The sequence below is a fragment of the Gadus chalcogrammus genome, chromosome 12 (genome assembly GCF_026213295.1).
Source record: "Gadus chalcogrammus isolate NIFS_2021 chromosome 12, NIFS_Gcha_1.0, whole genome shotgun sequence".
Taxonomy (NCBI): Eukaryota; Metazoa; Chordata; class Actinopteri; order Gadiformes; family Gadidae; genus Gadus; species Gadus chalcogrammus.
In genome coordinates, this window is record NC_079423.1 from 6,783,873 (window position 1) to 6,809,817 (window position 25,945).

Consider the following 25,945-nt stretch of genomic DNA (forward strand, 5'->3'; position numbering starts at 1 on the left):
TGTCATAATTGCGGATGCCAGGGCCACTACGCTCGGGAGTGTGCCACTGGGGTGGCAAAGTGTCTGACATGCCGGAGGAGAGAGAGAGACTGTATATGCCCGGTGGAGAAGGAGGCGGAGGAGGACGGCGGCGAGCTGGATGGTGACGAACCGGGGGCGCCGGATGACGGTGGTGGTGAGGACGAGCAGGAGGGCATGGGCGCGAGCATGGACCGGGACGGTGCCTCTGGGGGGGAGGAATTCCCCACGTTGCTGGAGGAGGAGCTCACCTCGGGCCAGCCTGCGGACCTGAGGGGAGAGCGGAGCGAGGGCCTGCCGCGGCGGCAGGGAGACAGGAGCGTGAGAGGCAGAGGTGAAAGACGGGAAGGGGTAAGAATGTTTGGGGATGGGACGGGGAAAACTGTACTTAAAATGACTTGGGGCAATGATGAGGTGGGTGAGAGTGGGGATTTTGTGGATAATACTGTGAGGGAGGGGAGCTCGGGGAGTGATATGGACATGGAGGAGCTAAGGGAGGCGAAAAAAAGGATGTCCGCAAAGCAAAAGACGGAGGGGAGTGGGAAGAAGAATAAGAATTGTTAATTTTTTTTGATGAAGGTTATTGTGCTAGCTGGCTCTTTTTCGTTGGTTTTTCCTTATTTTATTTTTTATTATTTATGGCTTTGGTTATTTTTTCCCTGAATGCGAACGGTATGAGAACTGAATATAAAAGAAATGCCATATTGGACATAAGAGCTGATATTTTGTGTTTACAGGAAACTAGGTGGGATGACAACCTACTGAATAGGAGTAGAAAGCAGTGGAAAGGCCAGATTTATTTTTCTGAAGGGACTCCCAGGGCCAGGGGAGTGGCAATATGTTTTAATAGTGCTAAAATAACGGGGATTAATTTAGTTCATAGAGATTTAGAGGGGAGGTTGTTAGTTGTTGATTGTGTTTATGAGGGGAGGGAACTTAGAATAATTAATTTACATGCACCCAATGGGGAGAAGGAGAGGAGGGTTTTTTTGGCTGGTTTAAATGTGTGGTGCAACCCTAACTGTATGATTGTGGGGGGTTTTAATGTTATTTTGACTCGGTCTGATTTGTCGAGTAACAATACGTTTAAAGGGGACAGCACTAGGCAAACCCTTAGGGACTTGATGGAGAACTATCAATTGGTAGACATATGGAGAGTCCTACACCCGTGGAAAAAGGTTTTTTCAAGGAGGCAACTTGTTGCTAATACTCTGAAACAGAGTAGGATTGACTTTGTGTTGGTACAAAGTGGTAATGTTAAATTAATTAAGAGTGTGGAATACATCAATAATACCTGGAGTGACCACGCGGGGATTAGGTTAGAGGTGGGAGGGAGGGGAGGGAGTGTCAACCAGAGGCCTTGGTGCTTTAATGCCAGCTTTTTGGGAGATGCTGTGTTTATGAAGAGCATGTTTTTTTTTTTGAAGAGAACGATGGATGAATGGAATGATGATGCGAATATGAGTGTGTGGTGGGAGAGTGTGAAAATAAGAATTAAAAACAAATGTGTCAGGTATGGTATAGAAAAAAGGAAAAGGGAAAATGCAGAGGAGGTTCATTTGAGAAAACAACTAAATGAGGAAATTAAACTGTTAGATGAGGAGGGTAATATATGTACGGAAAAATATGTGGATTTAAAAGAAAAATTGAGTGCCTTAGAGGTAGCGAAGTGTAGAGGGGCTGCTATTAGAAGCAGGATACAATATATGTACGAAGGGGAAAGGAGCACAGCCTTTTTCCTGGGTTTGGAAAAACAAAAACAAAATAAAACGGAGATAAAGGAGGTATTAGATAATGGTGGTCAAATAATAACTGATAAGGAAGAGATATTAAAAGTTCTCCCATAAAGACTCGATCACCGATAAGTATGAACAGGATTTATTTAAATAACGACATGGGAATATTTTGCATGGTGAATCTTTGGCATGAGCCCCGTCACTGATCCAGGATAACGTGCGGACTCGGCGTATCCTGCCAGGACTAGCAGGGGCGGAGCCTTCCCCTGGACAAGTAGACTGGGCCGACCTGGTGGTGGTGGGGTGGATGGAGGTGCGTTGAACGAAGACCTGAGCAGCAAGACATATGTTAGACTACTCTTTATAGAGCAGGTGTAGGCAGGTGATTGGTAGCTGGTGATTGGCGGCCAGCCGCGCGTGATTTGAGTCCTCATGGTAGAACTACCAGCAAGCTTAACATTTCTCCCATAAAGACTCGATCACCGATAAGTATGAACAGGATTTATTTAAATAACGACATGGGAATATTTTGCATGGTGAATCTTTGGCATGAGCCCCGTCACTGATCCAGGATAACGTGCGGACTCAGCGTATCCTGCCAGGACTAGCAGGGGCGGAGCCTTCCCCAAAAGAGAGGACGTAGGCCTACGCCGGAAGTAGCTGAGATACCTCGGCATGTCCTGCCGGGACTGGCAGGGGCGGAGCCGACCCCAAAAATAGAATATCGAAAGGGGGTAATGAGACCATACATACCCGCGTAGAAGAAGTGGACAAGGATCTATACTGCTTCTGGAAGATAAAAGGCATACCCAATATACGACATATTAAGAGTCAATCATACGTACCGTAAAACGATAAGCTTAAAAACCGTCAGCGAGATCGATGAATCACGTAAAAGCAGTTGACTTAAAATACCTCAGCGAGATCAATTAAAATTTAGAGCACTCTGCAGCTGTTACGCAGCGAGCCACGAGTGCTTTCGTGCTGTACCAACTGCCGTGGTCGATTCACTCTCCGGGGTCGCTGCGTGACCTGAGTGCTTTCGCGGTGAACCACCGACGTGGTCAACGAACTCACGAGTGCCCTTGATGTGCCACCGACGTGGTCACGCACTCACCGGTGTTGTTGCAGCAAGTATTGTGAACTTTCATGTTGAACACCGACGTGGTCAACGAAATCACGAGTGCCCTTGATGTGCCACCGACGTGGTCACGCACTCACCGGTGTTGCTGCAGCAAATATTGTGTACTTCCGTGTTGAACACCGACGTGTTCAATGAACTCCGAGTGCCCTGCACTTGAGTGTTTGATATTATGCCACCGACGTGGTAATTAAATTTGCATGTGCCCGAGTTGTGCCCACCGACGTGGTCAACGCACTACCAGGGTTGCTGCAGCGAACGTGGAGTTCTGAGTTGTACCGCACCGACGTGCGCAACGAACTCACGAGTGCTTGGGTTGTTCCCACCGACGTGGGCAACGCACTCACCGGGGTTGCTGCAGTCAAACCATGAGTATTAGATAACGTGCCACCGACGTGGTCATACTCACGAGTGCCCGAGTTGTTCCCACCGACGTGAGCAACGCACTCACCGGGGTTGCCGCTGCAACCTTGAGTTTTATTTTCCTATGAACGCCACTGACGTGACAGCGAACTCAAGAGTGTTTTCTAGATGATCCACCGACGTGGTCACACTCGCCGGGGTTGCTGCAGGTTAACCTGAGTTATGACACCGAATTTTGCTTTATGAATTTAGTACCCGATAACCACCACCACCAGTAGTTGCAAATAATGTTGCTTTTAGCAACGAAAATAATGACAAAATATCATCACGAACCTTTATCGCATGAAAAAAAAACGGGACGCAACAGGCATGCTGGGCGTGTGACAATAACTATAGTTAAATACATAGTGCAATACATTTCGATAACACTAGAAAGAATATAGGCGTAACTAAAACGAATAGACTAAAATAACAGCTTGACACTAAGACTAGAATAACCCTGGAATGAAAACAGGCCGCCAGAAACAGCTATAGTTGAAAACGTGTTAAACCTGCCTTGACCGACGTTAGAGAGCATCGTGTGCGCTTGATGGAAGAACCTTGAATTCGACCGGATGTAGGATTCGTAGGCTGTGGAAGACCACCTTCCCAGCCGTTTGATAGACGCGTCCGGCAACCCTTGTTCAGCGGCTGTAGTTGCCGCTCCAATCCGGAAGGAGTGGCCAGTGTAGAGGGGAGAAGGTAGGCCACACCCTTCTACCACCTTCGCGAGATGGACTCTAAACCACTCTTTATCATTGGCCGGCCGTTAGGCAAAATAAACAGAGGTGATTCGGGAGGCGTGCATTGCCGGAGCTTGAGGTAAAGGAGCATGGAAGCGTAAGGGCAGAGAGAGTTGTTGATTCTTGAGATGATAATAGTAGCACCTGCCCCTAGGCTATCGCTTTTGGACCGTTTTAAGAAGATGGAAAAATGCCTTGCAGAGAAGGTGACATCAGCAAAAGCCAGGCCCCGTGTAGGGGAAAAAGTCTGAGTAGGAGACGTATATTCCCCTGGACGCATGAACCCGTAGAATGCTGTGAGAAACACTGTCTCGAGTAATGTGTTAAAATAAGGATGGAATTTCCCAGCTCTAAGAGCGCACACTAATCTGTTCAATATATCGAGTGTGATAGGAGAGCGTTTGTCTGGTACTTTTGGCACCGATTTATACATGCCCTTCAATAAGAGACGGATTGCAGGGAGCCGAAAATAGACTAGGAGAGCCAGGATCTTGGCATCTAGCATAAAATTGAATACCAGCTATATTCCCCCGAATCGTAGACAATTTATGTCTATGAGATTCGAAGCAGTGGACGATAAAAGCGCAGACAATAGATACCGACACTGGAAGAACTGAAACGTGCATGGAAATGCAAAATAAATTAAACAGGGACCACGCGTAGCTATAAGCTTTGAGAGTAGATGGCGCTAGAGCTTTTGCCATAAAAACACTCGCGGAGTCTAGCAACGAATTTAGCCTATTGCCTAATCCAGCCGGAGTTCGTGGAAGGGTGGGCTGATTATTGGGTCCGTATTCGCTGCGGGGCATAGACGTCTGAATTCCTGGAAACGGAAACGAGAGAGAGAATCAGCAAGACTATTATGGTGACCAGGTATATGCTCAGCATTAATGATGAAATTGAGAGTGACGGACTGCCATGTGAGACGTCTGAGCATGGACATGATAGTGGGGCATGCAGATCGCTTTTTATTAATGATAGCCACCACTGCTTCGTTATCGCAAAACATGGTGATACGTTTACGCCGCCATGCTTGGCCCCACAGAACGCTAGCTGCCACAATAGGGTAGAGCTCGAACAACGCAGACGACTCTGACCCGAAGGCGAATGTGCGGAATTCGACCGGCCATCTCCCAGCGAACCATTGGCCTTGGAAGAAACCCCCAAACCCGACCGAGGGGGCCGCATCAGTGAATAGTTCGAGAGAATCAGATGATTCAGGCGTGTCGTTATAGAAGAAGGAAATTCCGTTCCAGTTAGCGATGAGGAACGACCAGAATTTGAGATCGGACCTGCAGCCTTCGTTGAGGTGTATCACGTCGTTCAGTTTTGGGACCGAATGTGCCAGATCTAGGAGGCGAGAGATGAACGAGCGCCCTTGTGGTATAATACGCATAGCGAAATTGAGGTGGAATGGCAACCTACATATGTTTAGCATAATCCAGCATAGGGCCTCAGATAGCAAATTGAAGAGGTGGGGGCTGCTCCTACACCCGAATGTTAGTCTAACTGCGAAATAGAATTTAGACTGCCATTTCACACCGAACAACGGCCAATCGGACCGATGAATGGGCATTATTTTAAAAGCATCTGTAATGTCGGCTTTAGCGAGCCAAACTCCCTGGCCTGCGATTTTTATCAACGCGATGGCGTGGTCGATAGTGGCATAGTACAACGAGAATGGTTCTGGTGGGATACATTCGTTAACGCTAGCGAAAGAGTCAGAGTGAGGAGAAGACATATCAAAAATAAGACGTTTTTTCCCTGAATATCTCCGGGTAGCAACGCCGAGAGAATTTATTCTAAAGAAAGAAAAGGGGGGAGAACTAAATGGGCCGATAACATAATTTTAACACTATTTCTGGTTCTGCCAGAGCTGACTGGAGATTTTTTGCCACATATTTAGTGGACAATGGAGAAAGGACTCCCACCCGGAACCCCTGTGAAAGGCCTGTGATGAGATGGTCTACAAAACCGGAGTCGGGGTGCGATGAGAGGAATGATGAAAGAGAAGCAATGTTAATTGGGGTAGATGGGTGAGATTTTAAAATCTCTTGGAGGGATGGCCCCTCCCTTGAATTGCCGGCCTTTGGCGGCGGGGGCAGGTAGTTTTCGGGTGCGGGTCCCTGCAAAAGCTGCAAATGTGGGAGAATTTACATTGATAGTAAGAACAGACAGATTCATTAAAATTATTACAGATAGGCCTCCCATTGAAAGAAACGACAGCCCGTCCGAGACGATCGCACGGTGGTCTTACGTTAACGTCACTATGGACGAGTGGCGTTTTAGGGGCATAGACGGGGGCGGTAGTAGCGGTCTTGGGGCATAGCACCGTTGTGTGCCCGTGGGAACTGCAGATAGCGCAAGAAATTGACTGATGGCCACCGAAGTGGTGGAGCAGAAGCTCGGTGTCCGTAGTGGACCAATCAATCCTCACATTAAGCATGGAGATCCATTGGGCCGACTTGGCAGAAAATGCTTTATGATATTCATAAAATAACGTTCCGGCGTAGCGCTGGTTGAGGTCGGCGATAATAGCGAGGTAAGCGTCAAGTTCTGCCCTCCTATCCGGATAAACTTGGCACATAATGTCTCTGTAAATCCCGAATGTAATGACGAACTCGCCAAAAGAGAGATTACGCGTAAGTCTAGGGTCTGACGTTTTCAGAAGAACGGACACGTCACCGCAATCAACCCATTGACGCTCTATGGCGGGGGAGGGTAACAGTAACGCCGCGAGATTAACGTCTCTGCCCTGGATTATATTATTTTTTGTGGTCTGAGAAACCGTAGCCGCGGCGGGCGTAATAAAGCTCCTACCCTGGAGCTGGACTGGTAGAGCAGTAGCGAGCGAATACGCGAAAGGGGCTACCGCGGGGGCTGCAGTAGCCGTGGTACCCGAGCACGTGCCGGGAGCATAGCCTATGGAGCCGGATGGTAGCTGGAAGGAAAAAGGCGCCGTGGCGATGAACGACGGCGGGTTGAGGGCCTGGACCCGTCCGGGAATGCGGCCTGGTGTTTCAACAGCATCCATCCTGGCGCCGAGGCTTTGGACCGACTCGGCGAGGGTGTGTAGAACCTGGCGAAGGTCCGCGTCGGGGATTTGTTGGGGGTGGTGATGAGGATCCCGTGGAACGAAATTACCGGCTTTCCGCGCTCGCTTGGCCGGGCCGGAGGTAGTAAGCCGACCAGCGCGCTTTTTGCCGGGTTTTGTAGTCGTCGCAGCAGCGGAGCCAGCGGCGGCGGCATCCGGAGTGAACGTTGGGGAGAGTTGAGCGTGGAGATGTTCCCCCAGCGCTGTGTCGGCAAGCTGCAGGGCATCCGCCCGCGACGAGCCGACTTCCACTGGGACGCCTTCTTGGGTCAGGAGTTCCAGCAGTTTTTTGGTTGGCCAAGACGCCCAAGAAGCCGATTTTAATTGGATTCGCGAACTCCTACGTGATACGGCAGGAGATGGAGGAAAAGCGTCCTCATCGAAATCCGACATTACGGCCTCTGGGTATGTATTAAACGACATGGTACTATGCGACGAGATTTAGCGAATCGAAAGCACAGTAAGCAGCTCATGCGTTGAACGAAGACCTGAGCAGCAAGACATATGTTAGACTACTCTTTATAGAGCAGGTGTAGGCAGGTGATTGGTAGCTGGTGATTGGCGGCCAGCCGCGCGTGATTTGAGTCCTCATGGTAGAACTACCAGCAAGCTTAACATTAGTTAGGGATTATTATGAGTGTTTATTTAAAAAAGATGCATGTGATGAGGATAGTGTGGGAGAGGCCCTAGAGGCACTGGAGAGGACTTTAAGTAGGGAGGATAGTGCTTGGTGCGATTGTGAATTTTCTGTGCAAGAGATTTATAGTGCTATTGATGGACTAAACAAGAATAAGAGCCCGGGGAGTGATGGTCTGACAGCCGAGTTTTACGTCGGCTTTAAGGGAATTCTGGCTCCGGTGGTTGAAAAACTCTGCAAGTATGTGGAGAAAACCGGCTGGCTCCCGGAGAGTATGGGATTAGGCATAATTACGATTTTTTATAAAAATAAGGGTGATAACAAAAATCTTGATAACTATAGGCCAATCAGTCTACTCAACACTGACTATAAAATTATTGCTAAGATACTTGCGAATAGAATGAGGGAGGTAATAGGCTCAGTAATAGGTCCAACTCAAGCGTATAGCATTCCGGGGAGGGACATTGGGGATTCGATATTAACAATAAAACAGGTAGTTAGAGATATGGAAGGGGAGGGAGGATTGTGGCTGGGGATTGATTTAAACAAAGCGTTTGATAGGGTGGATCAGGATTTTTTGGGGAGGGTACTGGAGAAACTTGGATTTGGGACTAAATTAAGGGGGTGGGTGGGATTGCTCTATGGGGGGGCTAAGAGTAAAATTAAGTGTAACGGTGCTCTGACTGACTCTTTCGATGTCAAGAGGTCAGTGAGGCAGGGCTGCCCAATGTCAGCACTGCTCTATAGCATGGTGGCGGAGCCGTTGGCGGCTTTAATTTTGAATGACAAAAGAGTGTGTGGAATAGGTAAGGGAAAAATTAGTTTAATGCAGTATGCGGATGATATTAATGTAATGGTAAAAAGTGAGAGTGATGTGGATATAGTGTTGAAACATATAGAAACGTATGAGAGAGCTTCAGGAGCAAAAATTAATATAGAGAAATCTGAAATAATGGGGATGGGTAGGAACAAAGACCTAGATAACAAATGGGGATTCAAAGTAGTGGAGAATCAAAGAAAAGTGCTCGGAGTGTATGTTGGTAGTGATGAGAATGAATGCGATGATTTGACGTGGAAGGATGTTATTGGGCGTATGCAAAAGACCCTGAGTATGTGGAGGGCTAGGGGTCTGCTGTTGAGGGGAAGGGTGGCCGTCACCAATGCTCTAGTGTTGTCGCAGGTGAATCATGCCTTGAGCACTTGTGCGCTTCCGACTTGGGCTGAGCAGAAGATTGCCAAAGTCGTTAGAGACTTTATTTGGAGGAGCAAAGCAGCCAGTATAGCGCATAGAACGCTGATAAGGGTCAATGATCAGGGTGGGCTAGGATTGATGGACGTACTCGCAAAAAGAACTGCGTTACGAACTAAATTGATAGGCAAATTTAGGGATGCAAGTCGGGAGGCGGCCTGGAAGGGCCACTTCAGCCAGTGGCTGAGCACATTTGGTCTCTTAAGTGATGACAATTTGTTGCAGACGCAGAACGCAGCGGCATATGCACATCTGCCGCGGTTCTTCCAGGAGGTGCTCAACGCGTGGTTCCTGCTGTTTGATAAGACTACACTCGTATGCGAGTCAAGAGCGTCTGTGATGAGGCTACCTTTCCTCTCCAGCCCATATTTTAAACAGGGGGGCGGAGGGGTCAACAAGAGCGTGGCTCTTGAGAGGGCGGGGCTGAAGCGGGTGGGAGATCTAGTCGACAGGGGAGGGAGATGGGATAAAGAAAGAGTGATTAGGATAATGAGAGAGAAGGGGATAACATATAGGAGGGGAGTGATTGTGAAAGTGTTGGAGAGAGTGGAAGAGTGTGTGATGAGTGAATGGGGGGACGGGTTTAGAAATAAGGGGAGGGTTGGGCAGGATGATGCGGTGGGAATCTTCCTGTGCCTGGGGGGGGAGTCACACGCCATTACTGATGTCAAGACAAAGATTTGGTACAAGCATGCATTGACACATAGAGTGCAAAAACCCACATGTGAGAGTAAATGGGCAGACACATATCCGGACATTACACCCAACATTTTGTGGAAGTACATTAACATACCGCACACACCGCATGCAATATTTGATCTTGATTTCAAGATAAGGCACAGGAGGATTTTCACATGCATCATCCTGCACCAAATGCACAGGGGAGTGTATGGGAGGACGTGTATGGTGTGTGAAAGTGGGGATGAAGACGTGAATCACATTTTTGTGTATTGTTGCGAGCTAGTGGAATTCTGGGGAAAAATCAAGGGGCTGCTGGGAGGGTGCAGTGTGGGAGACTGCTGGGTGGAACGGGGGTGGGAATTGTCTGTACTCTTGGGAGTGAGTAGGAAATATAGAAATTGGAAAATGATCAATATGATCTTTGGATTTGCAAGGAGGGCGATTTTTAACAGGCGCAATTTTGCGCTGTATGAAAGGAGAAAGTTGGATGCATGGAGGCTGTTTGTGAATGAATGGAAAAGACACTTACGAATGCTGTATGTTGTGGACGAGGCTTTGTTTGTGAGTATGTTTGTAGAGAGTGCGGGAGTATGTGGTGTGAATGAGAATGGAATTGTATGGATGACTGAGCAGGGCACCGTTTGGGGTTGATTTGGGTGGTTTAAAGGGGGTGGCATAATTTTGGAGGTGGGAGAGCGAGGGAGTTTTGTGTGGGATTTTGGTTTTGTGTGTTTTTTTCGAATGAGGGGTGGTTTAATTTTGTGGGTAAATGTTCGAGGTTAAAAATTCTGGGTTTGGGCTGTTCGGTTTGTGCTTTGGGACTGAGGGGCGGTTTAATTTCGAGGGTAAGTGTATTTGGGAAAAGATACTGTTTTTGCTGTGTGGTTCTTATTTTTAATTTAAAAGAGAAAGTGTGTTTAGTTAATTGTTTGTGCGGTTTGTGGTTTAATTTGTGGGACAGTTTTTCATTTACTTTTATTTGATATATGTATAAATGAATGCGTAATTGTATAAAATTGAATATATTTTTGATAATAAAAAAGATTTAAAAAAAACACGCCCGATCTCGTCTGATCTCGGAAGCTAAGCAGGGTCGGGCCTGGTTAGTACTTGGATGGGAGACCGCCTGGGAATACCAGGTGCTGTAAGCTTTTTCTTTTTCAACTCGAGCTCATTGACTCCGTGGCCTACCGTGACCTGATGTTTACTGCCTACGGCTTTGGAGGATTTAAGCAACATACAAAAACTGACAACGTCTCTCAAAACTATTTTTGTGAAACATGAGGACAGTATAGTGATACTGCCAGCAGGGAGCACCAGAGAGCTGAACCGACAGTTGTACATTTCTTAAACTTTCACCAACACAAACACGCACGCTCACTTCAGATCATGGGAGGACGTCAAAAAATCACCACCCATTCTCTGACACTTTAACCGTTAACCTTGGTTCAAACATTTAACATCACACGCACACGCAGTGTATTTCAGATAATTAATGAATTCAGATGTCACAATGATCGTTTACATGGATAAGGAGTCCTACTGAATCAATTACTGCCGTTTATATCTAACTAATGATTGTTTTTGTAAAAGTGTAACGTCGAGCCTCAGCAGCTTTCTCACTCCTTATGTGCTACTGTATAAAACCTGGTTTTGCGCATGCACTAATTGCTTACGGCCATACCACCCTGAACACGCCCGATCTCGTCTGATCTCGGAAGCTAAGCAGGGTCGGGCCTGGTTAGTACTTGGATGGGAGACCTCCTCAGAAGCCCAGGTTGCTGTAAGTAGTGACGGGTGTCACCAAAAGAAAAAAAAAAAAAAACACGCCCGATCTCGTCTGATCTCGGAAGCTAAGCAGGGTCGGGCCTGGTTAGTACTTGGATGGGAGACCGCCTGGGAATACTAGGTGCTGTAAGCTTTTTCTTTTTCAACTCGAGCTCATTGACTCCGTGGCGTACCTTGACCTGATGTTTACTGCCAACCGCTTTGGAGGATTTAAGCAACATACAAAAACGGACAACGTCTCTCAAAACTATTTTTGTGAAACATGAAGACAGTATAGTGATACTGCCAGCAGGGAGCACCAGAGAGCTGAACCGACAGTTGTACATTTCTTAAACTTTCACCAACACAAACACGCACGCTCACATCAGATCATGGGAGGACGTCAAAAAATCACCACCCATTCTCTGACACTTTAACCGTTAACCTTGGTTCAAACATTTAACATCACACGCACACGCAGTGTATTCCAGATAATTAATGAATTCAGATGTCACAATGATCGTTTACATGGATAAGGAGTCCTACTGAATCAATTACTGCCGTTTATATCTAACTAATGATTGTTTTTGTAAAAGTGTAACGTCGAGCCTCAGCAGCTTTCTCACTCCTTATGTGCTACTGTATAAAACCTGGTTTTGCGCCTGCACTAATTGCTTACGGCCATACCACCCTGAACACTCCCGATCTCGTCTGATCTAGGAAGCTAAGCAGGGTCGGGCCTGGTTAGTACTTGGATGGGAGACCGCCTGGGAGACCGCCTGGGAATACCAGGTGCGGTAAGCTTTTTCTTTTTCAACTCGAGCTCATTGCCTCCGTGGCCTACCGTGGCGTACCGTGACCTGATGTTTACTGCCAACCGCTTTGGAGGATTTAAGCAACATACAAAAACTGACAACGTCTCTCAAAACTATTTTTGTGAAACATGAGGACAGTATAGTGATACTGCCAGCAGGGAGCACCAGAGAGCTGAAACGACAGTTGTACATTTCTTAAACTTTCACCAACACAAACACGCACGCTCACTTCAGATCATGGGAGGACGTCAAAAAATCACCACCCATTCTCTGACACTTTAACCGTTAACCTTGGTTCAAACATTTAACATCACACGCACACGCAGTGTATTTCAGATAATTAATGAATTCAGATGTCACAATGATCGTTTACATGGATAAGGAGTCCTACTGAATCAATTACTGCCGTTTATATCTAACTAATGATTGTTTTTGTAAAAGTGTAACGTCGAGCCTCAGCAGCTTTCTCACTCCTTATGTGCTACTGTATAAAACCTGGTTTTGCGCCTGCACTATTTGCTTACGGCCATACCACCCTGAACACGCCCGATCTCGTCTGAACTCGGAAGCTAAGCAGGGTCGGGCCTGGTTAGTACTTGGATGGGAGACCGCCTGGGAATACCAGGTGCTGTAAGCTTTTTCTTTTTCAACTCGAGCTCATTGACTCCGTGGCCTACCGTGGCGTACCGTGACCTGATGTTTACTGCCAACCGCTTTGGAGGATTTAAGCAACATACAAAAACTGACAACGTCTCTCAAAACTATTTTTGTGAAACATGAGGACAGTATAGTGATACTGCCAGCAGGGAGCACCAGAGAGCTGAACCGACAGTTGTACATTTCTTAAACTTTCACCAACACAAACACGCACGCTCACTTCAGATCATGGGAGGACGTCAAAAAATCACCACCCATTCTCTGACACTTTAACCGTTAACCTTGGTTCAAACATTTAACATCACACGCACACGCAGTGTATTTCAGATAATTAATGAATTCAGATGTCACAATGATCGTTTACATGGATAAGGAGTCCTACTGAATCAATTACTGCCGTTTATATCTAACTAATGATTGTTTTTGTAAAAGTGTAACGTCGAGCCTCAGCAGCTTTCTCACTCCTTATGTGCTACTGTATAAAACCTGGTTTTGCGCATGCACAAATTGCTTACGGCCATACCACCCTGAACACACCCGATCTCGTTTGATCTCGGAAGCTAAGCAGGGTCGGGCCTGGTTAGTACTTGGATGGGAGACCGCCTGGGAATACCAGGTGCTGTAAGCTATTTCTTTTTCAACTCGAGCTCATTGACTCCGTGGCCTACCGTGGCGTACCGTGACCTGATGTTTACTGCCAACCGCTTTGGAGGATTTAAGCAACATACAAAAACTGACAACGTCTCTCAAAACTGTTTTTGTGAAACATGAGGACAGTATAGTGATACTGCCAGCAGGGAGCACCAGAGAGCTGAACCGACAGTTGTACATTTCTTAAACTTTCACCAACACAAACACGCACGCTCACTTCAGATCATGGGAGGACGTCAAAAAATCACCACCCATTCTCTGACACTTTAACCGTTAACCTTGGTTCAAACATTTAACATCACACGCACACGCAGTGTATTTCAGATAATTAATGAATTCAGATGTCACAATGATCGTTTACATGGATAAGGAGTCCTACTGAATCAATTACTGCCGTTTATATCTAACTAATGATTGTTTTTGTAAAAGTGTAACGTCGAGCCTCAGCAGCTTTCTCACTCCTTATGTGCTACTGTATAAAACCTGGTTTTGCGCCTGCACTATTTGCTTACGGCCATACCACCCTGAACACGCCCGATCTCGTCTGAACTCGGAAGCTAAGCAGGGTCGGGCCTGGTTAGTACTTGGATGGGAGACCGCCTGGGAATACCAGGTGCTGTAAGCTTTTTCTTTTTCAACTCGAGCTCATTGACTCCGTGGCCTACCGTGGCGTACCGTGACCTGATGTTTACTGCCAACCGCTTTGGAGGATTTAAGCAACATACAAAAACTGACAACGTCTCTCAAAACTATTTTTGTGAAACATGAGGACAGTATAGTGATACTGTGGTAGAAATTACTGATTATATTCTGTGATTATTATGAGGTCTTTTATGCTTAATAGTGGAAAACACACAGTGCCTAGGTGTCTGGGTTTAGAACAGATGGAGCCCCCCCTGGAGGGAGCAGGGCTATCTTTGCAGACCATTTGTTGTCTATTTTCTGACCATTCAGGTTAAAGTGGATTTATGACTGAATGGAGGCAGACACCTCAAGGAGAAGCTGTTCTGTTTGTGTGTATAAAAAGACGCCGCAGTTTGTGAACGAGAGTGACTTTGCAAACCCACTCAGGCTGTTGTCGTTGTTGTTTTTCTGCACGATAAAGTATTTTGTCAATTCTTGCTCCGGACCCCTCGTTTTCATTCTACTCTCTCTCTTGAATTAGTCTAAGTGTTTTATATCTCGGTTAATCTTCAATATATTGGCGTCGCGACCAGGACTGGAAAGAGACAGCCCAACTGCCGGGCTGCAAGGCGGGGCGCGGACGAATCACACAACCAAGCGCACAAAACTATTCCCGGTAAGTTGGCTTACCACTAATTTAATGGTTGGTTGATCTGTTTTTGCCCCGTCTGAACGCTTGGTGAACGGGTTAAAGTGTCTCTTCAGTCAAACGAACCTAAAGAGAGAGAGAGCGAGAGACGGGAGCTCCGGAAGAGATTGACGTGCGCGCGCACATAAGCCCTAGGCGCTGTGGTTCTAAATGACCAAGACGCTGTGTGGTTTCCTATTTTGATACGAGTTGTTGTTATTTGGTTTTGGTCAAATAGACCTATTATAAAGTCCTGTGGTTGTATTCTAGAGGATCGAATTAGTGGGAAAGTTCCAATAGGACAGTAACAGGTCCGCAGGTCGATTGAAGTGCCTGTTGGATGTTTGAGAGAATCACAGAGAGTTGAGTTGGAATTCATTGCCGTTGATTAATTCATTTTTATTTTAGAGGTCTGCTTGGGATGTTGACTGGTGAATTTCTAGTTCCAATGTTGGCATTTTTGAGAAAGCAGATTCTCGCACTTTTGAATAAATAAGTTTTTTGTCTGTTGGAATTCATTGCCGTTGATGAATTCATTTTTATTTTAGAGGTCTGCTTGGGATGTTGACTGGTGAATTTCTAGTTCCGATATTGGCATTTTTGAGAAAGCAGATTCTCGCACTTTTGAATAGATAAGTTTCTTGTCTGTTGGAATTCATTGCCGTTGATGAATTCATTTTTATTTTAGAGGTTTGCTTGGGATGTCGACTGGTGAATTTCTAGTTCCGAAGTTGGCATTTTTGAGAAAGCAGATTCTCGCACTTTTGAATAGATAAGGTTGGAGTACCGTTTGAGTTGGTATTTTGAGGAGTCTCTTGTTTGTTCGTGATCTGGTCGAGTGTGTATGTGATTAGCCATTATTTTGAAGGAATAGACTAGTTGTGCGAAGCATCGTTTGTATGAGTTCATTTAAACTGCAGATATTGGATCTGGAGGTGGGGCCAGTCTTTAATTCTGATCTTGGTGCTTTGTGGCAATCATTCTTGTTTGAAGTTCTGATTGATTCATTATACATCCGACCGTACATGTGATTAACCAAAAGGCCAGTTTCTATGATCGGTCAACTTTTTATTTGTAATTAATTACAAACAATTCGGACATTTTTCAATATAAGATAAAGAAATTGTATGAACCGGCTTATTGTCTGTATTTAAGTCGTGTTAGGATTAAGTTACCTCGGAGGTTTTTACGACCCGGTTCATTTTTGTTGTTGTTGATTCTGTCATAAATAAATTAGGCGGACAGAGAATAGTTAATTTGTTTAAAGTAGTTGATAATCATAAATAAATTAGACGGATAGAGAATAGTTAATTTGTTGAAGTATTGAATAAATGTGTAAATCTTCTTTGACATCACCGCAATCACACAGGGGACGAGCAGGAGCCTGCAAAGCAGGGAGGGAGACGAGCGCCGGGGGGGAGTTCACGTTTGTAGCTTAGAGATAGTAAAGTATTTAAACTAACTAGTAGAATAAACTCAAATAAATTGTATTAATAAATAGTGTATTTCAGAAAAAATAAATAAGGTAATAAAGTAATAATTAAAAATGGCACCAACAGCGGTAGAAGTTTTGAGCAGAGACAATCCACTCCTCAGAAATGAGATCAAACGAATTTCTGAGAAGTGGGAGAAGCGGACTGTTAAATCAGGCACAATTTGGCCCGCGGGAGGGACTTTTGATCAGACAATGTGTAGGGACATGGAGGTAGTAATAAGGAACTACAAACCTAACAGAAGTGGTAAAAAGGCCTTGGAGAAGAGAGACAGGGAGAAGTTAGTGCTAGCTTTGTTCGAAGAGGAGGGAGAGAGGTGGCGTGCAATACAACAAGTGGCCAGGAAAATAATCACAAAGAAAGAAGAGGCTCAACCTTTGCCTCTGAAGCTTGAGCCACCGCCGTACAAAGAAACTAAGATGTATCCAATGTTAACAGGCAACTTAGAAGTTAAAGGGGAAGTCACACTAGATGAAGGAGATAATAAATGTAACACACAGGGGAGGAGGGGCGCACCCATACACATGGACTGTTATGAGGGGATTAGGGAACCAAGGGAAGAGTGTAGCAATGCTGAAATTAATTCCTGTGAGGGTGAAGGTGAGGACGAGGATGGGGCAAGTGGTGTTGACGAAAGTAATGAAGATGTGAAAGATGGCTATGAGCAGGTTTGCGAGGGGCCTTCTCCGGGAAAGATAAAGAGAGGAAAGAGGGCAGTAAACTGGACAAAGACTCAGAGGAAGCTAAGAGAGAGTAATGACCCAATGGGGGAGGGGCGTAGTTGGAGCCCAGCGGCAGAGGAGCCTGGTTGCAGTACATCATTACCAAGCCTCACACCACTCGAGTTAGATGAGAAACTAAGGAAATCACAAAGAGGAAAAAAGGCACCCAACACCGTCACAGGAATTTTTCCTATTTTAGTCAAAGGACAACATGTCTACTATCATCCGTGGGGCACACAGGACTTGGAGGGAGTCATTGCTAAACTCCCAAACATACATAACGGGGCGTCTAAATGGATTAGAACATTTGAGGAACTCACAGTGGGAAAGCTAATGGCAGTGGGGGACCTGAAAGCTCTGTTGGCAAGAGTATTGGGGTTATCTAAAATGGAGTCTGTACTGAGGAATGGAGGGTTGGATATAATGGACGCAATGCTCGATGGGCTTTCACTAAATCGCTACAGAGTGGCGATGTGGGCCACACTCAGAAGGGAGTTCCCGACCCATATCGATCATAAAAACATGAGAGGTCTCCCTATCAACGACACAGAGAATCCTGCATCCTACCTCCAGACCCAAGTGGACAGATGGCGCTTGGAGACGAATGAGGATCCTGAGATCCATCCTGTGTTTTCGGTCATGTTCAGAAACTCTGTGATAGAGATTCTACCTAGCCCAGTCAAAGTTAAGCTGGATGATGTGGTTGGACTGGTTACAAATAAATCTCACAGAGACTTTTGCGATCATGTGGTTCATGCAGTGGACAAATATCGGCAAAATGAACATAAAATACAGGAACAAAGCAAAGAGGTGCAGAGGAAGCTATCTCAGCTTCAGTTGGAAGAACTCACAAGAAGAGAGAAAGAGAAGAAGAAACAGGCGGTTGTTTCCGAGTCTGTTGATACAATACTGCAAGCTGTCCAGCAGGGCACACCACAAACCCAACCTCCTCAACAGGCATTCTCCCCCCCAGTACAACAGCCTCAGAGCCAATGGTCACCCACTCCACCTGCCATAAATATACACACACATAACAATGGGAACCCAATGGGTGGGAACAAGCAGAATCACAACAAGGGGTCCCAGGGACAGTATAAAAATAATCAGCAGCAGGGGTCCCAAGGACAGAATAGAAATAATCAACAGCAGGGATTCCAAGGACAACGCAGAGGTCCTTTAATATGTTTTGGATGCAACCAGGAAGGACATATTAAGAAACATTGTTTGATTAACCCTTTTCCATCCCAGCAAGGACAGGGTAACGGTTATCAGGGGAGGCAAGATCAAGGGAACTACAACCAGGGACAACAGGGTCCCTTTATGGGTCAGGGATACTAGGGGTGCCCAGAGAATCCACAGGGGGAGGGTCAGCTTGTAGCAATCACAAAACAAGCTGATGAGGAACCAATACTGCAGGTTCTGATAAATGATAGAGGCACGCCAATGATGGCTGATACTGGAGCCACTTACACTTGCGTAGGTTCAAAATATGCCTCTCACCTCCCCATGGCAGGAAAATTCGCCAAAACTGTAGGATTCTCGGGACACACGCAGTTAATACCTATGACAGCTCCAGTAACGCTAAAACTGTACGGACGTACAGCTAAGCTACCCATCTTGGTATCAGACACTACACCGGTTAATTTGATTGGAAGAGATGCATTGTGTAAATTAGGATTGCAGATATTATGTACACCACAGGGCATAATGATTGAAACCGCAGGAACAGCATCTCAAATGACTCTATCAAAGCCTGACACTGCAAATGTATATTGGATAGGGAGAATTCAAGACCAGGTAAAAGAGACAGTGGGGAAATGGGGTAGCTACATCAAGGCTCAGATCCCAAATGCAAGGGAGTCAAGGATAGGATATCATTGCACTCTAATGTATGACCCAGCACAGGACCCAGATTTGGAAAACAAATGGCAGGAGAAAGCGGCAGGAAAAGCAGCAGAGATAGAGTCTCAGTACATGGTAATTGGGCCACAAGGAGCAGCCATGATGATACAAGATGCAGATCAATCATCGGCTATAAAGGATTGGTTTAAAGACACTAACAAAGCTGCCCATGTAACATTGTTGATAAACAGGGGATTTGAAGCAAAAGATCTGGGGGAAATGATGTTTAATGAAAAACAACAAACTTGGGAAAACACAGAGAATCCGTTGGTTCTCATGTCATGTTGCGGGAAGTTTTTGAAGATTCTGTGTTATGCGCATATGACAGGAATCTTACAGGAAGTGGAGGTGGTTCAGAAAAAACGGCAGATGACAGTAGAGGAACCATGTGATAGGCGGAATGAGATGAGAAAAGAAATGTTGGCAGCCATACCTGGAAAGGTGTGGTCAAGGTTCGATACAGATGTGGGTTTAGTACATTCAGCTAACCCAGTGGTAGTCCGGACTAGACAAAATGTTAAGCTACCATGGCGAAGGCAGTATTACATGAAACCAGCAGCAGAGATAGGAATAGCCTCTACCATAGAAGGTCTTATAACAGCGGGAGTACTAATAGAGACCAAAAGCAACTGTAACACTCCTCTGCTTCCAGTGTTAAAAGCTGACAAAGAAAAGTGGCGGTTGGTGCATGATCTACGAGCTGTAAATGATGTTGTTGAAGATATGCATGCAGAAGTTCCAAATCCACACACGCTGCTGACCAACATCCCTCCAGATGCTAAATACTTTACAGTAATTGACTTATGTGGAGCATTTTTCAGTGTGCCGCTTGCGGAGGAAAGCAGATATCTATTTGCATTCACGTATAAAGGTAAACAATACACATACACAAGGATGCCACAAGGATTCAAACATTCCCCACATTTGTTTAATCAAGTGCTGAAAAATGATTTGGAGGAATTAGAATTGCATGGAACTCTGATACAGTATGTGGATGATCTTCTGATATGTTCCCCCACAATGGAACAATGTCACGAAGACTCCATGTCTGTATTAAGAAAATTGGAAAAAGGCGGACACAAGGTGTCAGAGAAAAAATTACAATATTGTCAGACAGAGGTTGAATATCTAGGCAGGTTGGTAGCACATCAAACTAAAACCATAGCTCCTAGTCAGCTAGAAGGGATTGGTAAAGCACCCAAACCAGAAACAGTCAGACACATGATGACCTTTTTGGGGATGACAGGGTTTAGTTCAGATTGGATAGAGAACTATGCTTTAAAAACTGCGTCATTGCGAGACATCATGAAGGAGGCAGGAACAACTAACCTACAAGCTCGGTTAACATGGAATATAGATGCATCAGCGGCATTCGAAAGCATAAAACGTGAAATGCAAGGGGCAAGCACATTGGCAATTCCAGATTACACCAAGCCGTTCCTGTTGTATGTAGCGAATAGGAGTCAGGGCTATGCATCAGCAGTGTTAATGCAGGACTTGTGTGTTGGTAGGCGGAGTCAACCAATAGCATACTACAGCACAAAGTTGGATGCGGTAGCACAGGGCTACCCACCATGTTACCAAGGATTGGCTGCAGTACAATATGCCTATGACAAGGCCTCATCCATCACAATGGGGTATCCGGTGACGATTCGGACACATCACAAAATCACAGAGTTGATTGAGAAAGGAAAGTTTGTGTTAACGGACGCTAGGTTGTTGGATTATTTGGCATTACTAACATTTCCAGATGTAACAATAGAAAAATGTTTCACGGTGAATCCAGCAGACAGAATTCCACATGATTTTGAAGGGACACCACATGACTGTGTGGCGGATTCTCTCACTTTTACTAAACTAAGGCCCGATCTATTGTCTGAGCCCATGGTTGGGGCAGAAGAGGATTTCTTTGTGGATGGATCATGTTTCAGAGATCATTTGGGTAACCATGCAGGTTTTGCAGTGGTTAGACAGAATCCGGACCACACATTCGCTGTTGTTCGTAGTTCACGGTGCGCACAGCCATGCTCGGCTCAGTTGGCTGAGTTGAAGGCTCTTACAGCGGCCTGTCAAGAGGGGGCGGGTAGATCGGTGAACATCTACACAGACTCTGCATATGCGCACGGCGTATGTCATTTGTTCGGGGCAGTGTGGAAAATGAGGGGGTTTAAGAAAACTGATGGATCCCCCATATTGCATTGTAATCAGATTGTGGAATTGATGTCGGCGTTGATGCTGCCAAAACAAGTGGCGATAATCAAATGTCGAGCACACAGAAAGGGCATTGATAATATCACGAAAGGTAATAACGCTGCAGATGAGGCTGCAAAAGTAGCTTCGGACAGCTGCAGGGCAATCCAGTCAGTATTATCCATGCCTGAGGCCGCGCCTACTGAGGACGACATTGTCCGCATGCAGGAGAAAGCTGGTGTCTATGAGCAGAACATGTGGCTGAAAAGAGGTGCTATACGCTCCCCCGCAGGGTTATGGAGAACTCATGACGGGATGATGTTGGCGCCTACGGCACTGTTGGGGTTACTCATCACTAATGCGCACGGTTTTGACCATTGCGCAAGGGGGGAGGTTTTGAGGAGAATTAGAAAACAAGGTTTTTCTTCACCATACTTGCAAACAATGATCGATTACCAGCTAAATGAGTGTGGAGTATGTGCAAAAAACAATGTAAGAAAAACAATCACTACTCCATTGGGGCACATTCCTACACCTGAAGGACCATTTAGACATTTGGTCATGGACTATGTTGACATGATTAAAAGTATAGGTGGTAAAAGGTATATGTTAGTTATCATAGACAGGTTTAGCAGATGGGTAGAAGCAGTCCCATCAAAAGACCAAAGTGCAGCTACAGTGATCAAATTTCTAACCAGAGAAGTCATGCCAAGGTTTGGAATTCCGTCAGAAATAAGTTCAGACAACGGGGCTGCTTTTATTCAGAAAACACTAAAACAAGTAATCCAGCATTTGCATGTCAAACAAAGATTAGGCTGCGTCTACCATCCTCAATCACAAGGTATGGTGGAAAGAGTGAATGGGACGCTAAAAACAAAAATTAACAAAATTTGTGCAAGTACTAAATTGAATTGGATTGATGCATTACCACTGGCACTAATGAGTTATCGCATGCAATCTAACAGAACGACGCATCTAACCCCGCATGAAATGCTTACGGGTCGACCCATGCCTTCACCTGTCATTCGAGGGCCTCATAAAGGACCTCCATTAGAACAATTGGAAACTGAATTAAGACGCTATATGGGACAACTGACTGGCATACACAGGCTTGTTTTGCAACAGGAGAAAAGCAGAGTTCCAGAGTTGGAGGAGGAACCACCAAGGGGGGTGGAGCCGGGTGACCACGTGTACATCAGTCTTCAGGAGGAAGTGGAACGAACCCAGGCGAGAAGGACCATACAAAGTCACCAGCGCAACACCAACAGCCATCCAAGTGGAAGGAAGTGCCACGTGGTATCATCTCAACCACTGCACAAAAGCTGCTCAACCCAAAGCCAGAGACGATCGTGAGGAGGAGGAGCCAGACGCAGACACACGTGGGGCTGACCAGCTGCCCCAGGACCAGATCCAGTCGAGCCAAGAGATTCAGCAACATGATGTTGCTGAAAACGGGGAGCCTGTTTCTGATCCTTTACGGGTTGTGCCAGATTTCGCTGGCACAAGCACAGACCCCGAGGAAGGATGAAACCACGGGGACAACACAAACCTGGAAGGGCCAGGTATTAGGGGGTGATAGGCCTACTGAAGAAAGCCAGAGAGGAACACAGGATAATCCGGCCCAAAATCATTCAGGACTGGTTGACAACAAAGGGAAAATTGTCTTATATGCTCAGATACCACCACAGGACCGAATGAATTTGTGTTTACTGTTATGTCGGATAACCAACCGTTATGTGCATTAACCTCCCGCCAGAATCATGTGCATAGGAAAAATTGGTGTGAAGTAAACATCCAATTTAATCCAATGAAATGGTGTTTAACAGTAACGTCTGGAAAAGCATGGGACTATAAAAGAAAGTATGAATTAAATATGAGAGAACATATATTTTTTAAAACAGTATCAAACATAACGTTCAATTTTACATTAGAAGCAGACGACCCTTGTGTAATCAAAGATCAACCTCCAGTTGGGGATAATGGGAAGACTAACAAAACTTCTGACATCAGGGAGTTAGCACACCCTTCAGTCACTGATATAACTTCTGTTAAAGAGGCAACCACAATACTAGCAACCACTAACATAACTCCAATTAGAGAAATAACAACAGTCATGAGTGATCAAATACAACTAACAACAAATGGTACAGCAGCAACTGCTCAGAGTCAAATACAACTAACAACAAATGGTACAGCAGCAACTGCTCAGAGTCAAATACAACTAACAACAATACTAGCCAAAGTAGAGGTGACCACTTTGGCTAGTATGAAAATGTCTAAAGAGGATAATATAGTAACAGTGGCAACCGCAATATCAATGGTAAATTCAGAAACTATGGCGACAAGGATCTTAACATCGACCTCAATGTCTCTTGAAGAGACTCTTGTAGAACAGACAACTGTTCGAGAGGGTAATAAAACAAAAAAACTTGGTCGCCGCTCGACAGCTAGGACCCTAAAACTATTTAAACCTGATCCCAGTGGCCTCATCAGCGTCAAAACCTCTGACCAACTGTTTAGACAGGCCAAAGCAAATAGGTGGTATAAATGGGTCGAATTTACTGGAAAACAAATAGAGGCAGACAGCTGTTATTTGTGCAGCAAAAATCGTCAGGATGCAATGTATGTCGTAAATACTAAATATGATTTTGAATTTTGCTTAGAAGAACGGACGCAGCAGGAGCATGATATAGAGGTCAATTTAAATAGAACACGAACAGAGGGTATTCCATATCAGAAAAAGTACGTTATATGTTCAATGAAATGTTTTCTGCTGTTAGGATCGAGTCAACATAACAAATATCTTGAAGATGAATATGATGGAATGCCATGGAATGTAATCATGAAAAGATGCCGAGAATTTGACATAACCCTATCACAAGAAATAGGCGAAGTAACACGACCAAAACAAACCAATTTTCAAATTGAAGAAGGCTTAGAATGCTTTCAAAATGACGAAGGAAACAAAAATGCCAGCGATGTAGGTAGTATACCAGAGGAACAATGTCGCATAATTTGGAATGTCACCCTATTCGATATAAACGGGAAACGATTGTTATATCAATCACCTGCGATTAAAAATGTTCAGCTTTTACCAGGCTCTCAGCAGAAGTCTAGAGAGAACTACATGTCAATACTATGGAGTGATGGAGCATTCGTGAGCCAGGACAGAGTGGTGGCAGATCAGTTTTGGCTTTGCGGTAATAACATTATTCGTCCCGTACTTGCTAAAATGTGGAGAGGACGATGCGCAAAAGTCCAAGTGGTTACGGAGATTGCAATACTACCATCAATAAAAGATGTTGTCGATAACTTACAAACAGATAACCTAAACAGGCGGAAGAGAGCATACGAGGCAGACGAGAACATAAAAATTTATAAAATAGGACAACCCAGGGGAATACCCGATAAATTTAAGGCACGAAGTGAAGTAGCAGCAGGATTTGAGGCACTACTGCCAGCAATCGGAATTGCTAAAAATGCGGAATGGATCAATTATATATTTTACAACCAACAGAGGTTCATTAACTACACAGATGATGCATTATCTGCATTGGGCGAGCAGCTGACAGCCACAAGCGCTGTGGCTTGGCAGAACAGACAGGCTTTAGATTGGCTTCTAGCAGAAAGGGGGGGAGTTTGTGATCTTATTGGTGAAATGTGTTGTACCTTCATCCCAAATAATACTGCCCCAGATGGATCATTCACACTTGCAATGAACAATTTAAAACGTTTAAGAAAAGAGTTAAAGGAAAACGCAGGCCATGATCAGGGAATGTTTGGATGGCTTGAAACAAAGTTTGGTATGTGGGGAATGATGTTCGCAAAGATAGGGGTAGTGCTCCTAATAGTACTAACAGTGATGGGTCTGATCTTCTGCTGCTGCATTCCCATAGTCAGATCCGTAATAGCATCCAGGCTTTCTAAAGAGATGGCCCTCATGGTGACTGGCATAGAGGAGTCGGGGGAGTGGGAGAGGATGCTTTATGGGAAGATAGATTGGAGTGAAACTAGTGAGGAGACCGGAATGTGAGAATCGGACAACGGAAGGAGGTCCTATTTTCTTAACTGGTGACCTCTCCATGGGAAACAACCATTTCAGACCATTTGAACAAATGGACATTGGACTAATGGGTTTCAGGGCTGGTGGCTGCAAACAGGAGCAACAACCACAATGCCCTAACCCCCCACGTTTATATAGTATACCGGTACATGACAATAATCAGAGCTATCCAAATCTATGCAGGCTTGTTTACAATCTTAGTTTTTATTTATTTTTATTTTTGATTTCTATTGTTTACTGATTTTTTGAAATGTCATTTTTTGAGTTTCATATTTTTATGCCATATATTCTGAAATGCTAATTTTCAATGCATGCTGAAAATACTATGTTATGTGTGAATTCTAGTTTGTATTCTACATTTGATAGATCTTTTTGCCTTAAACAGGTTTAAAATCCTGAGAATTATGCAGGTTGAGATTCCTGAACATGCTTAAAGGTTTTTAATGATGATCAAATGTAGTGCAAAATATAGCCTAAACGACTGTTATGTTTTTGTTGTGATCTTATCTTACAAAAAAGGGGGGATGTGTGGTAGAAATTACTGATTATATTCTGTGATTATTATGAGGTCTTTTATGCTTAATAGTGGAAAACACACAGTGCCTAGGTGTCTGGGTTTAGAACAGATGGAGCCCCCCCTGGAGGGAGCAGGGCTATCTTTGCAGACCATTT

General features: G+C 45.1%; 4 non-coding genes and 1 pseudogene across 4 annotated transcripts; all 5 read left to right on the top strand.

Annotated features, from left to right (window-relative positions):
• Positions 1-11,371: 11,371 nt before the first annotated feature.
• On the top strand, positions 11,372-11,491 carry LOC130394131 (5S ribosomal RNA). The gene has a single exon (XR_008897319.1). It is a non-coding gene; the product is annotated as a 5S ribosomal RNA (ribosomal RNA).
• A 650-nt stretch (positions 11,492-12,141) lies between these two features.
• Positions 12,142-12,272, top strand: LOC130396043 (5S ribosomal RNA; annotated as a pseudogene).
• Positions 12,273-12,801: 529 nt separating this feature from the next.
• On the top strand, positions 12,802-12,920 carry LOC130398386 (5S ribosomal RNA). The gene has a single exon (XR_008900959.1). It is a non-coding gene; the product is annotated as a 5S ribosomal RNA (ribosomal RNA).
• Positions 12,921-13,449: 529 nt separating this feature from the next.
• LOC130396268 (5S ribosomal RNA) lies at positions 13,450-13,568 on the top strand. The gene has a single exon (XR_008898954.1). It is a non-coding gene; the product is annotated as a 5S ribosomal RNA (ribosomal RNA).
• A 529-nt stretch (positions 13,569-14,097) lies between these two features.
• On the top strand, positions 14,098-14,216 carry LOC130398504 (5S ribosomal RNA). Its single transcript, XR_008901071.1, has one exon. It is a non-coding gene; the product is annotated as a 5S ribosomal RNA (ribosomal RNA).
• The last annotated feature ends 11,729 nt before the right edge of the window (positions 14,217-25,945 follow it).